General features: G+C 44.8%; 1 protein-coding gene across 1 annotated transcript in view; it reads right to left on the reverse strand.

Annotated features, from left to right (window-relative positions):
• The window catches only part of Eps8 (epidermal growth factor receptor pathway substrate 8), a 144645-nt gene extending 141365 nt beyond the window's left edge, over positions 1 to 3280 (reverse strand). Inside the window, exon 1 of the mRNA XM_045139499.1 lies at positions 3202 to 3280. The gene's annotated coding sequence lies outside the window, so the exon portion shown is untranslated. The remainder of the gene's footprint in view (positions 1 to 3201) is intronic.
• Between the last annotated feature and the right edge of the window lie 10777 nt (positions 3281 to 14057).

Genomic DNA, 14057 nt, shown 5'->3' on the forward strand with positions numbered 1-14057 from the left:
TAAATAAATAAAAATATAATTGCAAGAGAATCTGACTTTCAACACTACAGGACACAAAAGTTATCAGATGACTCAGTCAAGCCATAATGCAGAGGCTCGAGAGGATGCGGAGCTGTAGCTGCTGAGCTGGCCCTGGGGAGCTGGGGGCGGGGGTTAATGGTTGTTAGAATCCTGAATGCAACTCCTCAGTCTCTAAGAAAAGAGCGAAGTAAACTGTGTGAGAAGAATATCACATTTTGTTCTAGACTATGACCCAGAAATAGCAGCAACAACTTCAGACAAAAGATGACCAAACCAAGTCTCTGCAGAATAATGACAACCACTGTAGCCTCGGACAATACCTAAGACCGCAGACCACATGGAAATTGTTTTATCACCATTGAGCCAGAATTTATCTCCCAAAGCATAGTGACTGGAAAGAAATGTATTGATTCCACTCAACGACTAGGATCCGGGCACCTTTAAAAATCCAAGTTACCAGGCTAGAGAGATGGGTCAGTGATTAAGGCACCTGCCTGCAAAGCCAAAGGACCCAGGTTCGATTCTCCAGGACCCACATAAGCCAGCTACACAAGGTGGTGCATGTTTCTGGAGTTCATTTGCAGTGGCTAGAATCCCTGGCACGCCCATTCTTTCTCTCTCTCTCTTTCTCTCTCTATGTATGTATATATGTATATATAGATATAGATATATATCAAATAAATAAATAAAAACACAATTGTGGTGGTTTGATTCAGGTATCCCCCATAAACTTAGGTGTTCTGAATGTTAGGTTCCCAGCTGATGGAGATTTGGAGATTTGGGAATTAATGCTTCCTGGAGACAGTGTATTATTGGGGGCGGGCTTACAGGTGTTATAACCAGTTTCCCCTTGTCTTATGTGGGCCAGGGGGTGATGTCCACCTTCTGCTCATGCCATCACTTTTTTTCCTGCCATCATGTAACTTGCCCCTTGAGCCTGTAAGCCAAAATAAACCTCTTTTTCCCACAAGCTGCTCCTGGTTTCTAAAAGCAATGTGAACCTGACTGCAACAAAAATATATTTTAAAAAGTTTTTAAAATTTGAATTATCCTTTCGAAGAGACCAGGGAGAGGGAGATGTGTGTAAACCCTCAGCCCACACAGAGAGAAGGCCACATGTCCTTAGTTAGTAGGTGGAGGAAGAAGAGAGACAGAAATAAAAGGAGCTATAAAGAAACTAAACAAAAATCCCAAGGGTGGCAGGAAGAACCTCCTTGGCGTCCCCAGGCTCAGCGTGCAAGCCGGGGGCCATCGCCCTTGAGTTCCAACTCAAGACACGGAACAGGCCGGAGCTGAGCATTTCCACAAGGGCTGTAACACACCGAAAATACACACAAAGGTTTCCATGTAGTCATTTCTTTTAAATTTTTTTGTTTATTTTTATTTATTTATTTGACAGCGACAGACAAAGAGGCAGATAGAGGGAGAGAGAATGGGTGCGCCAGGGCTTCCAGCCTCTGCAAACGAACTCCAGATGCGTGCACCCCCTTGTGCATCTGGCTATCATGGGTCCTGGGGAATCGAGCTTCAAATCGGGGTACTTAGGCTTCATAGGCAAGCGCTTAATTGCTAAGCCATCTCTCCAGCCCTCCACTTAGTTATTTTTTTTTTAATTTTTTTTATTTATTTGAGTGTGACAGACACAGAGAGAAAGACAGATAGAGGAAGAGAGAGGGAATGGGCGCGCCAGGGCTTCTAGCCTCTGCAAACGAACTCCAGACGCGTGCGCCCCCTTGTGCATCTGGCTAACGTGGGACCTGGGGAACCGAGCCTCGAACCGGGGTCCTTAGGCTTCACAGGCAAGCGCTTAACCGCTAAGCCATCTCTCCAGCCCTCCACTTAGTCATTTTAATGACCATGGATTAGCAAGTTCCTGGAGCACTTCCTAGTCACGTGGACTCTACAAATGAGACTGCCCTCAAGATCACAAGTTGATTTGGGGTTTCCACATCTGCCACTTTTTCTTCATTTTTGTTTCGCTTTTGTCAGTTGATTCCGGAACAATGTGTTCCGCACCATATCTTACGGTAGAGGGACAAAACCAGCACTCAATTCATGCTGGAAAAGACGCTCAGCGTGTGACTGCTGCTTCTCATTCAATTTCCCGTGATGGTTCACGATGGTGATAGTTCTACCTTCTATTTTCTTTTTATTTATTTATTTGAGAGAGAATGGGAAGGAGAGAATGGGCATGCCAGGGCTTCTAGCCATTGCAAAGGAACTCCAGACACATGCACCACCCTGTGCATCTGGCTTACATGGATCCTGGGGAATCGAACTTGGGTCCTTTGGCTTTGCAGGCAAGCTCCTTGACCACTAAGCCATCTCTCCAACACAACCTTACATTTTTATTTAGTTAGTTGGGAGTAGTGAGTGAGACAGAAAGAGAAAAGGTAGCCGGGAGTGGTGGCGCACGCCTTTAATCTCAGCACTCGGGAGGCAGGGGTAGGAGGATCGCCATGAGTTCGAGGCCACCCTGAGACTCTATAGTGAATTCCAGACACATGTGCCACTTTGTGCGTCTGGGTTTATATGGGTACTGGGGAACTGAATCCTGGCCAGCAGGCTTTGCAAGGAAGAGCTTTTAAACGGCTGAGCTATCTCCCAGCCCAAATTCTTCTTTTTAAAAAAAAAAAATTAATTATTGTTTATTTGCCAGCAGAGAGAAAGAGAGAGATAGAAAAGAGACAGACCAAGTGAGACATGGGCATGCCAGGGCCTCCAGCCACTGCAAATGAACTCCAGATGCATGCGCTACTTTGTGCAAATGGCTTTACATGGGTCCTGGGGAATCGAACTCAGGTCGTTAGGCTTTGCAGGTGAGTGCCTTCGCCACTAAGCCATTTCTCCAGCCCCCGCATTTTTCCTAATAAAGCACTTGCGTGTGCATGGTCTCAGCTAATTCTCATACACATCATCTCGAAGGTAAGCTGAGCAAATAGCCATGTCGCTCTCATGTCACACAGGTAAGGTCCCACAAAAACAATAGTGTCAGGGAACCCGAAAAACAACTGCTAAGAGCGTATGTGGCCGGACCTGACCTTGAGCGACAGGGAGCTGCGGCCCCTCCGCCTGAGGCTCTAGCCCGCACCCAGGTCACGCAGGCAAAAAAGGCCCTGAACACAGGAAAAGATGCAGGCGCTTTAAATATACTGATCTGTTTTCTACAAGAAGACTCACCTCAAAGAATACAACTAAGCTCAAATCCTTGCTTCCACTTCAGTCCAGGAGAGGGGCGGGGGCGCTGTATGACAGGTGACCTGCATATTAAAAAAAAATGAGAATGGTAAAATATTCATTCATTCTGAAGCACCATATTCAAACAATTGCGGGCTGGATAGCGGTTAAGCGCTTGCCTGTGAAGCCTAAGGACCCCAGTTCGATTCCCCAGGACCCACGTTAGCCAGATGCACAAGGGGGCGCACGCGTCTGGAGTTCATTTGCAGTGGCTGGAGGCCCTGGTGTGCCCATTCTCTCTCTCTCTCTCCCTCTCCCTCCCTCCCTCCCTCCCTCCCTCCCTCTCTCTCTCTCTCTCTCTCTCTCTGCCTCTTTCTCTCTCTGTCTGTTGCTCTCAAATAAATAAATAAAAATGATAGATCCTAAGAAGACAGCCACCCCATCATACCTTAATAGGGCCCAGGCTGAAACTAAGAAAAATTGGTGAAACAAGCAAGAATGCTGTTTTCCCAATGAACTGGATATCAACACAAGGGGGAAGGAGACCAACACAGAGAAAAATCAACTCCTACCAAATCACAGAGCCAGAGCCCCCAGAGGTCCCCAAACACCTCATCACTGAAGCAGACCAAAACTGAACCACCCAACATGGCACAGGGAAATTTTGCAGAAGAGGGGGCGGAAAGAATGTCAGAGCCACATGTTGGGTCATGATATGCAGAGACATTTATCGTACCCACAACTGTGGGCTAACTCCACAATGCACGATCCATATACCTCAACAAGGAGGGGCCAAGGGGTCACAGATGAGCCTAATAATGGTACCAAACTGACTGTATTTACTGAATACAAAACTATTTAGTTAAATTTTTAAAAATTTAAAAAAAATAAAAATGAAAACATAAAAATAAAACAATTGCATTTGCATGATAAATGTTTCGAGCTCTGATTTATGCTTTTTCTTCTCTTTTTATCTAGGACTCGAAATTATAAGAACAGAAAGGTCATGAGGAGAGAATTGTGAAAGCTCTTGCATCTAGTCCTTGCTGGGACCCTGAGCAGAACGAAGCTTACTAAAAATTCTAAAGTTTAAAGTAAGATTTCAGTCATGTCTTGAGGGTAGTTCATTTTGCATATTTTTAGTATTTCCTAACATTTGATAAATGTTCAGTAAAAAGGCATATTCTATTTATTTAGTCATTGTATAAGTATATTCAAATCGGAGCCTTAAAACAGACATTGTAACTAGGTTACTTATATCATAGACCCTTTTTACATTTTCGTGTTATTAAAATGACCTAGATCTGAGTAATTTACAATGCTATAAAACACTATTTACCATATTTTGACCATAAAGCATTTAAAGATGTCATAAGTGGGCTTATGTTTTCAAGGCTGGATATAGAAAAATGTCAAGGATAAAATATAGACAAAGAGTTTATGTTTTATTAAACCAAAGACCAATATCACAAAATTATAAAGAACTGCAATATTTAACAGAGCTAACTTCTGCACACGAGTCCAATCAGTGATGAAAACCACTACAGAATAAGGGACCTGGATCTGAGCCACAGCTCTTTTTTGTTGTTTTTGTTATTTTGAGGTAGGGTCTCACTTTAGCTCAGGCTGACCAGGAATTCGCTACGTAATCTCAGGGGCCTTGAACTCACAGCGATCCTCCTACCTCTGCCTCCCAAGTACTGGGATTAAAGGTTTGTGCCACCACACGTAGATATGAGCCCCAACTCTTATGGATAACAATTTGGAAATATAATAAATATAAAATATAATAAGCAATTCATTCTTCTGTACAGACCCTAATGTAATAGCATGTCACTTACCCACAAACCAAACATACATGAGAACCTTAGCAATGCCATGAAGTAAACTTAAAAGTTGTGTGTAAGGGCTGGGGAGAAGGCTTAGAGGTTAAGGCACTTGCCTACAAAGCCTAAGGACCCAGGTTCAATTCTCCAGCACCCACATAAGCCAGATGCACAATGTGGCACATGTGTCTGGAGTTTGTTTGCAGTGGCTGGAGGCCCTGGAGCACCCATTCTCTCTGTCTGTCTCTCTTCTCTCTATCTCTCTCAGCTTAAAAATAAGTAAATAATAAAATATTTTTTTAAAAGAAAGGAAGAAAGAGAAAAGAAAGAAGTTGGCAGGCCACCATAGCAAGAGAAAAATAAGACACAAAATACATAGAAAATTATATAAGGTATCCTAAGAATATGTGATATGGAATTATACAACCAAACAGTTATCAATAACCTCTGAGGACAGGCTCTTTTACAATGCAAATAAAAAGTCTGCTTAATAATGAATTTACATTTTGCTTTAAAAGACCAGGGCAGGGGTGTAGCTCAGGGCAGCTCATGTGCTCAATATGCATGCGTGTCTCTGACTTGGATTCCACCCAAAGAACACCACAAATTAATCTTAAAATCCTCATATTTAAAGGAATGTGCTTAAATTCGTGTACTTAGATAGCTAGAGGATTTACTCGTTTGAGAGTCTGGCAAGCATATTACTTTGAAAACCTGAAAAGTGAAAGCTTACTATTAACAAATGGAACAAAAACATTAGGGAACTTGGGCCTCCTCACTAGAGCCGGGTACTACATTAAGGACGAAGTAAATCTCTTCCCTCAAAAGCTTACAGCTTCTGGAGAGATGGTTTAGCAGTTAAATGCTTGCCTATGAAGCCTATGGACCCCGGTTCAAGGCTCGGTTCCCCAGGTCCCACGTTAGCCAGATGCACAAGGGGGCGCACGCGTCTGGAGTTCGTTTGCAGAGGCTGGAAGCCCTGGCGCGCCCATTCTCTCTCTCTCCCTCTATCTGTCCTCTCTGTGTCTGTCGCTCTCAAATAAATAAATAAATAATTTTTTTTAAAAAAAAAAAAAGAAGCTTACAGCTTGATAACCTCCTCCATGTAGGCCAGCTGATAGGAAGCTGGAAAAAGCCATTCTGCAAACTGTTCAATAGGAGAGAGAGAAATCACCAGTGAAGATATTCAACAGTGCACACTGCAAGCCTTAATTTTTCCAGCCAGGCCAAATAAGCCAACAGGTGCAATAATGGCACGTATGTCATGGTGGAAAACAACTGCCCTCTAATTGGACTGGAGGCCTGCTCCATGGGAGGGAATACATCCCTGATACTGAAAACCTAAAACAGGGGTAGACATGAGCCCTAGGAGGGTAACGTCTGCTGCTGTCTGGCTAAATGTATACTACGCTTATCAAACTGCCCAGTAAGAACTTGTCTTAATGTTCACACCCTTATATTAATGCTCCTCTCACTTTTGGTAGAGAACCTTCTCTTTTCAGATGGCAGTGACCTTGGGATGACTCAGAAGGCATCATGGTGCTGGAAAGAAGTGACAGGAATGCTCAGTACTGAAATATCTCTATCACATCTTCCAAGCCTCAGGAAGGGTCTATTGTGGAAGAGGTGGTAGAAAGAATGTAAGAGCCAAAGGAAGGGTAGGACTCCTTACAATGTGCTTCCCCCAAACATAAAATGGCCTGGATATCCATGACCTCACAGTGCCTGACACTACCTACACAAGACCATTATAAGAGGAAGAAAAGATGATGACATCAAAGTAAAAGAGAGACTGATTGAGAGGGGGAGGGGATACGAGGGAGAGTGGAGTTTCAAAGGGAAAAGTTGGGGGGGGGCATTACCATGGGATATTGTTTACAATCATGGAAGTTGTAAATAAATAGATAAAAGCTTACAGCTCAACAGAAAATGCTACCATGTGTAGAAATAAATGGTCACATGACGCAGGAGCAGAGGGTTAGTGGACAGAAGCAGTACAATGTTTCATTTTGTGACATTATCAGCTGCTAATACTCAGCATCTGCTGCACACTTCAATTCAGGGGTTGCAAAAATGTGGCATTAACAAGACTGGCTGTATGTGTGGGGGTGGGTAAGTGGACAGACAGCTCACCTGTTAAGGCGCTTGCTTGTAGAATCTAATAACGGGAGTTCAATTCCCCAGCACCCATATAAACCCAGATGCACATAGAGGCATATGCATCTGGAATAATAAGGCTGGAGAGATGACTTAGCAGTTAAGAAGGTTGCCTGTGAAGCCAATGGATCCCGGTTCGACTTTCCAGGACCCACGTTAGCCAGATGCACAAGGCAGCACGTGCATCTGGAGCTCGTTTGCAGTGGCTGGAGGCCCTGGTATGCCCGTTCTCTGTATGTCTGACTCTCTTCTTTCTATCTCTGTCTCTCTCTCTCTGCTTGCAAATAATTAAATGAAATTAATATTAAAAAATATATTTAATATGTAAGTACAATGATTGTGATGGAGAGGTAATATGATGGAGAATGGAATTTCAAAGGGGAAAGTGCTAGGGGGGAGGGAGGGAATTAACATGGGATTTTTTTTATAATCATGGAAAACGCTAATAAAAATTTTTTAAAAAATTAAAAAAATAAAGATAGCACGGCCCTGGTACTTCCTCCCTATCTGTAAATATATATATATATATTTAAAAGAAAAAAAAAAAGCCAGGCATGGTGGCACATGCCTTTAATCCCAGTACTCGGGAGGCAGAGGCAGGAGGATAGCTGAGAGTTGAAAGCCACCCTGAGAGTCCATAGTTCCAGGTCAGCCTGGGCTAGATTGAAACCCCATCTCAAAACAGCCCCCCCCAAAAACAAAAGAAGATTGGATTGGGCTGGGAAGACAGCTCAGTCAGTAAAGAGTTTCTTGCAAGCAGGAAGGCATGAGTTCACCTCTAGCGCCCACATAAGAATATCAGGCATGGTCACATGGCCTCTAATAGTATCACCTGAAAAGCGTGTGGCAGCCGGGCGTGGTGGCGCACGCCTTTAATCCCAGCACTCGGGAGACAGAGGTAGGAGGATCACCATGAGTTCGAGGCCACCCTGAGACTACATAGTGAATTGCAGGTCAGCCTGAGCTAGAGTGAGACTCTACCTTGAAAAACCAAAAAAAAAAAAAAATTAAGAAGGTGTGGCAATGGAATCTACATATAAGCACGCTCCCTCACTCATAGGAATCTTGGGGTCAACCCTGTTATCTACATAGGAACACACTCATTCACAGGAATTTGGAGGTCAAACCTGTCATGAGTTAGATATAGTTTGACTGCATCTCCCAAAGGTTCACGTGACTAGATTCTTGGTGATAGAGGAGGAACTTAGTGTAAGATAATTAGGTTGCTGGGGTTTACGGCCCTCAGAAGGAATTAATGCCTGTCTCACAAGAGTTAGCTACTGGAGGAGAGCAAGTCTCATTCCTGAACCCCCCTCCCCCTGGCTTCCTGTCTTGTTAAGTGATCATCTGTCACAGGTAAACTTCTTCCATGAGGTCCCCACAAGATGCTGAATCGAGGGGAGACCCAACATTGGATTTTCAGATTCTAAAACCATGAACTAAATAAGCCTCATTTCTTTCTAAAATACCCAAGCCCCTGGTGCTTTGTTAGAGCACACAGAAAGAAATGAAAAGGTAGTAATATAAAATCATGACATACTCCATAGTTAAGCGCCGCCGTATGACGCTGCTCTAGATCTGAATCTAGAATCTCAGGAAACTCTCACCTTGGTCTTGCCCTTAACCCTTAGTCTACTTTTAAATTATTTATTTATTTGTAAGCAGAGAGACATAGAGAGAAGAGAGACAGACAGAATGAGCGCGCCAGGGCCTCTAGCCACTGCAGACAAACTCCAGATGCACGTGCCCCTTGTGCATCTGGCTTACATGGATCCTGGGGAATTGAACCTGTGTCCTTTGGCTTCACAGGCAAATGCCTTAACCGCTAAGCCATCTCCCCAGCCCTTCAGGTCACTCTTGAAGCCAGCTGCTTCAACCTACAACAGCTCACACTTCCTGCCAACACTGTGCCCATCCGGTACTCCCATAGCACCGTGTTCAGTAGTGCCTGGGATGGGCACGCATGTAGCCCCCCATGTTGCGGGTGAAGGGGCTCGGGTCTGAGCTATGAAGCGTGTTGAAAGCCCAGCAGTGGTAGAGCAGAAGCAGGATTTGGTCCCCGCTGGTCTAGACAGTGGGCTCCCCATTCTCTACCCCTGAGTCTCCTGATAGGAAGTGTGACTGCTAATTTTAGGCAGCAGCTTTACTGATCACAAAACATCTAGCAAAGTATGGTTTCTGGGAATGGCAGAGAGGGTGATCGCTTCTGGAGAAAGCTGGGCTGTGAATCCAGGGACCGAGTGACACACGTCTGCCCTCAGTGTGGAAGCGACACAGGTTCTTGCTCTCCCGTCTGGCGTCAGCGCACCGACTCCTCCTGCTCTTGGGCTGTGAGTTCTGCAGGGAATCTTGTGTCCTTACGTCCGAGAATTACATCATTGGCTACCCTGCTTCTGAGGTTTCCAGACTCTCACAGCTACTATTTATTTGTTTTCCAGCTTGAAGACTGCCTGGCGTGGGATGTCTCACCTTCCATATTCTCAGAATCCCATCTCCTCTGTCTTTATCTCCATATATCCTATTGGTTTGGTCTCTGGAGAATCCTCACTGATGCAGGAGGATAGCAGTAAAGAAAGCTTTGCACAGAAGTCTTTAATGGTCCCCTGAAGTCACTTCGAATGCTTACAGTAAGCTTCTCAACAGCAGGGCCAGCACCCTTGTGGGAGACCATCGATCTCTGTCTTCTGTTCTCAGACAGACACACAGAAAACACACTCACTAACAGACATCATTCTTAAGGCAGCAAAGTTGAAGGTGGAAACGATGTTCCAAGGAGGAACCCTTGTGAGCTAAGACAAGGCAAAGGGCAGACTGGCACAAAGACCCAGGTGTCTCTCAATGATGAAAGATACTTAGTCGGGCATGGTGGTGCACACTTTTAATCCCAGCACTCGGGAGGCAGAGGTAGGAGGATGGTCGTGAGTTTGAGGCCACCCTGAGACTCCATAGTGAATTCCAGGTCAGCCTGAGCTTTAGTGAGACCCTACCTCAGAAAACAAAACAACAAATATATATATATATATTTGTGTGTGTGTGTGTATAAATATATATATATATTTATTTATTTATTTATGTATGTATATATATATATTTATGTATGTATATATATATATTTATGTATGTATATATATATATATATATATATATATACACACACACACACATAATGTTAACAGATACAGAGCACACGCACACTTAAGTCCATCGTGTAGGCTTGCTGAGGTACAAAGATGTCAGGTATCCCAACACCAGAACTTTGGTTAAAGCCAGCAGAAGCCATATGAGATTGAGATGATCTCTCCACGTTTAAATCTGAGCTCTGCCAGTGACCTTAGAAAATCTACTTATTACCTACTGCAGATATGAAAACAGACATGGTCATCCATCCTTCATAAGAAAATTGACTGCTCGCTTCGGCAGCACATATACATGCTAGGGAAAGATCCTTCTGAAATAAAACAAATATCTGTGCAAGACGAGCCAAATACCAGAGCAGAAATTTTCTTCACTGGAAATAAATCCTAAATTCAATGACATGACAGCCTGTTGAGAGGATGCCCAGTATATATGCATGTACATGTATATATACATGTACATGCACATAGGTCCTTATATACACCTCCAAACATCGAAAAGCTCCCAGGAAAAAGAGTTTAACAAATAACAACAGTGGTGAAAATGGTAAAGAGAGGGAAAATATGATAAAATTGGCAGCAAGGAAATTATAGGACTTACAAAGAGTAAAGGATGTTAAAATTTTATTTGGTGGAAGAGTGGAATAAACCTGTGACAAATCTAGCAATATCAAAATAATTCAAAAGAGACTGATTGAGAGGGGCGGGGTATGATGGAGAGTGAAGTTTCAAAGGGGAAAGGAGGGTGAAGAGGAAATTACCATGGGATACTATCTACCACTATAGAAGTTGTCAATTTAAAATAAAGTAATAAAAATTCATGTACATATGTGTACACCTGTATATAAATAAAATGTATAGCCAACAACAAAAAAAAAGAAAATTGAGAAAAGCATAGTTAATGTAACATGTTGTCTACAGCCATTGGGTACATGCATGTGGGTAAGTAATAGGGAAAAATAACATTCTTTTAAAACCACGTATGGGGCTGGAGAGATGGCTTAGCGGTTAAGCGCTTGCCTGTGAAGTCTAAGGACCCCGGTTCGAGGCTCGGTTCCCCAGGTCCCACGTTAGCCAGATGCACAAGGGGGTGCACGCGTCTGGAGTTCGTCTGCAGAGGCTAGAAGCCCTGGCGCGCCCATTCTCTCTCTCCCCCTCTATCTGTCTTTCTCTCTGTGTCTGTCGCTCTCAAATAAATAAATAAAAAATGAACAAAAAAAATTAAATTAAATTAGAACCACGTATGCTGGGCTGGAGAGAGAGCTTAGCAGTTAAGGCACTTGCCTGCAAAGCCAAATGACCCAGGTTCAATTCCCCAGTACCCACATAAAGCCAGATGCACAAGGTGGTGCATGCATCTGGATTTCATTTGCAACAGCTGGAGGTCCTGGCATTCCCAATCTCTCTCTCTCTCTCTCTCTCTCTCTCTCTCTCTCTCTCTGCCTCTTTTTCTCTCTCTCTCTTAAATAAATAAATAAATGTATATTCTAGTTACCTTAACCCAGGGAGAAATATCTAGATGCTATCCTGCATGGGGTGGTCATGAGGCAACACAGTTCGGACACAGGGACACCAGGACATGCATGCAGCAAAGCCAAGACTGTCCCTCAATTTTCACTTCTCATATGACGTCCGGTGGAATAACAGAGCCTGGCGCAGAACCTCAGCCCCCCGGGATTCAGTGACTGGCTACAGGGAGGAGGACTGGGCTGGTGATTCCACAGCCCTTCGGGGTGACTTTTCTCACTGCCGTGACGAAACACCTGGCCACAGTAGCTTAAGGGAGGAAAGGTTTAGTTTGGATCACAGTTTTGGGGTGCAGTCCACCATGGTGGGGAAGACGTGGTGGCAAGGTGCGTGAGGCAGCTGGTCACACTGCCATCTGCCACCAAGAAACAGAGAGAGGAACACGGGGCTCAGACAGCTTCCTCCTTTTGTTCCCTCACAGGTGTACCCAGAGGTGTGTCCCTTGGGTGATTCCAAATGCAGCTGACAACGTAATTCACCACCACAGAGAATGAGTCAGAGGGATTCGCTTGCCCATCCCCAACCCAGGATCCAAGGGAATTCTGGGATGGATGTTGGAAGGCATCTGATGCCTGGCATCTGTGGGCGGCTGAAGTGGGAAGACTGGTTTCCCCGCCCTCGCCGGTTCCTGTACACTTTCATCCTGCCTCAGCCCTGCTAAAGACACAACCAGCCGTGCTCTTTCCTCTGCGACAGCAACAGGAGCATAGATCTTTCAAGGGAAAGGCCATGAGACAGCATTAATGGCCACTCCTACCTTAGACCAATCAAACCATTCCCTTTACAACATGACACTGATATCCGCAACATTAAGACACAGTGATGGGGCTGGAGAGATGGTTTAGTGGTTAAGGCACTTGTCTGCAAAGCCTAATGACCCATGTTCCCATGTTCAACTCATCAGATCCCACGCGAGCCAGACGCAAGGTGGTACATGCCCACAAGCATCTGGAGTTCAACTGCAGTGGCTGAGGCCCTGGCATGCCAATTCTCTCCCTCTCTCTCTTTCTCTAAAATAAAATTTTAAGGGGCTGGAGAGATGGCTTAGTGGTTAAGCGCTTGCCTGTGAAGCCTAAGGACCCCGGTTCGAGGCTTGATTCTCCAGGACCACGTTAGCCAGATGCACAAGGGGACGCACATGTCTGGAGTTCGTTTGCAGTGGCTGGAGGCCCTGGCGTGCCCATTCTCTCTATCTATCTATCTGCCTCTTTCTCTCTCTGTCTGTCACTCTCAAATAAATAAAAATAAACAAAAAAATTAAAATAATATTTTAAGAAAATGACATAGTGATTAAGGAAAAAGAAGTTTGTGCTTAGAGTGGAGTTGAGCAAGTGTAGAATTACAGCTTGCAAAAAAAAAAAAAGGAAAGTCCTGGTTTCTTTCTGCTACACCTGTGGAAAAGCTGGATTTGCGCTTTGTACGCACCGCCCAGTGCAATGGTAGAGAGTGGCTTAGAGCCTCGGTTCCCTGGCTCTGGCCTCCCTCATCCCACTTGCCCATAAAGGAAGTGCCCGAATGCAGGCACCATTCTGGACGCTGGCGACAGTGGACAGTGACCAGTAGAGGAACCCTGGCTGACTTGGGGGAGTGCTGGGTGCTCTTGCAGTGTCAGAGGCATCCTCTTCCTCTTCTTTAAGTGCCAGGTTCTTAGACACTGGGCTCCTTGTAAGGTGCTTTACGTAACAGCGTAATTCCCACCAGTGTGTAGAGACAAAGGGTCATACGGTTCTCTTTTAGAAATGAGAAAATTTAAACACGGAGATCTTCCTAACTTGCAAATTTGTACAGCTATTCGGTCATGAAGGCCAGCTTCAAACTGATGCAGATGGATGAGCACAGCAGCGTGAAAAATGATAGAACACAGGCTGGGGAAGATGGCTCAGCAGTTAAGGCGTTTGCCTGCAAAGCGTAAGGACTCTAGTTTGAGTCCCCAGGACCCACGTAAGCCAGGTGCACAAAGGTGGAGCGTGCATCTGGAGTTTGTTTGCAGTGCCTGGAGGACCTGGCCCGTCTATTCTCTTTCTCTCTATCTGCCTCTCTCTCTATCTCTCTCTCTCTCTCTCAGAAAGGAAAAGAGGGAGGGAGGGAGGGGAGGGGAGAGGAAAGGGGGAAGGGGAGGAGAAGAAAAAGAAAGGAAAAGGAAAGGAGGAGTGGAGAGGGGAGAGGAGGGGAGGGGAGAGGAGGGGAGGGGAGGGGAGGGGAGGGGAGGGGAGGG

This window comes from Jaculus jaculus, chromosome 22 (assembly GCF_020740685.1).
Source record: "Jaculus jaculus isolate mJacJac1 chromosome 22, mJacJac1.mat.Y.cur, whole genome shotgun sequence".
NCBI lineage: Eukaryota > Metazoa > Chordata > Mammalia > Rodentia > Dipodidae > Jaculus > Jaculus jaculus.